Raw genomic sequence first — 3,749 nt, forward strand, 5'->3', positions numbered from 1 at the left:
TGCACTGGAGAGTGCACTGCTTGGGAGCGCGGCGGCACTCCCGCCGAAGGTTCGGATCCCACGTGGAAACAGGTTCCCGCTCACTGACTGAACGAGGTGCGGGCGCAACACCGACGGTTGCGATCCCGTTGCCGGGCCCGGTCCGGTGCGGGCGTGACACTGAGGGTTGCGATCCGTTGCCGGTCACGAAAAAAGACAAAAAGGAGAAAAAAAAAAAAAGATGAGAGCTACTATAATATATTTGTATGTTCATGTGAATGAATCCGTAGAAGGGGAAAATTGTTGATGCAGTAGAAAGCAAAAACTTAGAGCAATGGTTTTAAAAAGACAAAAGGAGAATGGTATCTAAGACCCAAAAGAAGGGATGGACCTTGGAAAAGGACAGTCTATAGAAATGAGAGCGAGCGAGAGAGCAAGAGCAGAGGTCAGACACAGGTAGTTGAGTAGATGTGGCTGTGGGAGTTAGTGGACATGCATTATGCGATCGGAAAAAGTTCTCTAAGTGAAAAGGGAAACAAGGCCATCAGCTGAAAGTGAGGGTGGAGAAGGGGGTCTTGAATACTGGAGAAAAAGACTGCAAAATAACCACCCAGGAGAACGGGAAAGTGCCTGGATTGGGAATGAAGCAGGGTTGGCTGGCAGGACCCAGGGCTCACTTGTGGCAAGGGACCATGCCTCTCAGCCTCCAGGCTCTGGGTGTTTGAGATGAACTCGGGAGTGAGACATGATGGAATTAGTTCTGATGGTCTTTTATGGGAAAATGTTCTAAATACAGCATCCTTCTTGGGATCGATTTCTTAAGTCTTACACAGTGCAGGGGATGGCATGAGAGGAAATGTCATGAGGGACGTGTCCATGTGGACTCATCTTAGGTTCTGCTGGGGGCAGGGTCACAAGCAGGGGAGTGGTGGTCTTACAAGGTTTGAGGTATAATTGTAAAAAGTAATACTAAGGTACTCACAAAGTTTGTGGAAAAAATAGAATTAAGAGATAGTACAAGTCTTTCCACTAAGTTTTTAAAGTGCCCTCATGTAGACCCACTAAGAAGTGAGAGGGGAAGCTCAGATGTCACCAGGGATTTAAGATGACAATGAGTGGTGTGGTTGGTTACATTCACGGGGGCCGTCGTGCTGGCGTTTGTGTCTAGCCTCATCTATGGAAGGGCTCCAGGGCTTGGTGAATCCTTTGAAATTGTACACACATTTTTGTACATGTCTATAATCTTATTTATGAGCAAGATACATAAGTAATCTTATCAAAATATCAAAGGAAGATTACACTGGAACAGGGAAAAGGCTGAGTTCTGAAACCAGAGATGAATTTTAATTCAAACACTCTGATCTTGGATAAGTATCTTCATCACTTTACATACTCATCTCCTTATTTGTAAAACGTAATACCAATATCATAGGCAGCTATGAAAATATAACAAAAGTCAAATACTGATTAGTGCCTGGAATAGGGTTAATTGCTCAATGAAATGCCAGCTTCAAAAAAAAAAGGAGGTGACCAAAATGGTCAGGACTCATTACATTAGACAGATCTTTAATAAACATTCACTGAGACAAAACAGTCCTTAGATACTCAAGAATCAGAGAAAAGAACAAATGTTACCCCTGCCATCAAGGATCTTTCCAGCTAACTTCAACATTCAACAATATCAGAATAACTGGTACGGGACACCATAAACTAACATATATATGGCAGCACTGAGCAATAGGCAGGACAGAATAGTGACCTTTAACAAAAGGGAAAGATATGAGGTGTGCCCTATGATAACCCTGACTTTTTGTCTCGTGGCACTTTACAAAAGCTATGCAGGGAGGTGGAACCCAAACAGAGTCTGGCCATCTCACTGAGACAGAGATTGGAGTCTGGTGAGGCTGATGTGACTGAAAGTCATGAGGCAAAGTACTAGAGAGGAAGGAACTACACAGAGATAAAGCAACAGAAATCTGCGTAGGTCTCCCTTGAGTCTGCTGCTAATACTAAAGTGGGCATGGGCAGAATACAACTCTTTGAGACTGAGTTGGTTTAATATTCAAAAATCAGTCAATAAAATTCACTCTAGTAGGAGAATCATAGGACATTCTTAATGGATTTAGAAAAGCTATTTGACAAAATTCAACACCCATTCATGATTAAAACAAAACAAACAAAACAAACCTTTCAATACACTAGGAATAGAAGGGACTTCCTCAACCTGATAGAAGACATCTACAAAACAACCTGCAACAAACATCGTACTTAATGATAAAAAAGCCAAACACTTTCCCTCTGAGATCAGGAACAAGGCAAGGATACGCACCTTTATCACTTCTATTCAACATTACAGCAGAGGTCCTGGCAGTGCATAAAGCAGTAAAAAGAAATAAAAGGCATTCAGATTGGATAGAAAAAAAGTAAAACTGTCCTTATTCATAGACAGCATGATTGCGTATGTGGAAAATCCTAAGGAATCTACAAAAAAAACTACTAGAAATATTAAGTGAATTTAGCAAGGCTGGAAGATACAGAGTGTATATACAAAAATCAGTAGGATCTCTACCATTTACAATAACCTCAAAAACAAAAAGTACTTAGATTAATGTAACAGAATATGTTACACATAAGACCTGTACATGGAAAACTACAAAACACTGCTGAGAGAAATTAAAGAAGACCTAAATAAATGGAAAGACGTATGATGGTCATGAATTGGAAAATTCAATATTGTTATGATGGCAATTCTCCTCAAATTGATCTAAAGATTCAACATAACTTCAATCAAAATTCCAGCAGGCTTGTTTACAGAAGCTGATTCTAAAGTCAAGCTGATTCTAAAACTTATATGAAGACACAAAGGAGCTAGAATAGCTAAAAGAAGTTTTTAAAAGAACTAAGTTGTAGAACTTACACAATCTCATTTTAAGTCTTACTATAAAGCTACAGTAATCAAGACAGTTCAGTCTTGATTACATGAAGAGGCATATAGACCCATAGAATAAAACAGAGAGCCCAGACATAGACCCACACATACATGGTCAATTGATTTTCAACAAAGGTGCCAAGGTAACTCAATGGAGAAAAGAGAGTCTTCTCAATAAATGGATCCGGAACCACTGGATCTCTGTAAACCTTCACACTTGTCTCACACGATACACAAAAATTACTCAAAATAGATCATAGACCTAAATGTAAAAGCTACAGCTAGAAGAAAACACGAGAAAATATTTATAATTTAGAACACAAACACACAAACAAAGAAAAAGGTGAGACATTGAACTGCATAAAAAATAAAAAACCTGTGCGCTTGCAAAGACACTGTTAAAGTGAAAAGGCCAGCCATAGACTGGGAGGAAATATTCACAGTACGCGTGTCTGACAAAGGGACTCATATCCAGACATGTTAGCAACTCCTACAACGTAATAACAAGAGTAAGAAGAAAAACGACACAATAAAAAATGGGCAAAAGTTTGAATATTTTACAAAATAACACATACGATATGACTCCATTTACATCAAATTCTGGAACAAGAAAATGCAGATCAATGGTTTCCGGGCACCAGGGATGACGGGATTGACTGCAATGGGGCGTGAGGAAATTTTGAGCGTTCTCCATCTTTGCTGTGGTGGTGATTACGTGGGTGTCTAACTTAGTCAAAACTCATAGAAGAGTACACTTAAAATGGGTACATTTTATAGTATATGAGTTATACCTAAATAAAGTGTATTTTAGAAATACTTTGTCAAAGAGATCATATTGAAA

Source organism: Galeopterus variegatus, unplaced genomic scaffold (assembly GCF_000696425.1).
Source record: "Galeopterus variegatus unplaced genomic scaffold, G_variegatus-3.0.2 Scaffold1379, whole genome shotgun sequence".
NCBI classification, from domain to species: Eukaryota; Metazoa; Chordata; class Mammalia; order Dermoptera; family Cynocephalidae; genus Galeopterus; species Galeopterus variegatus.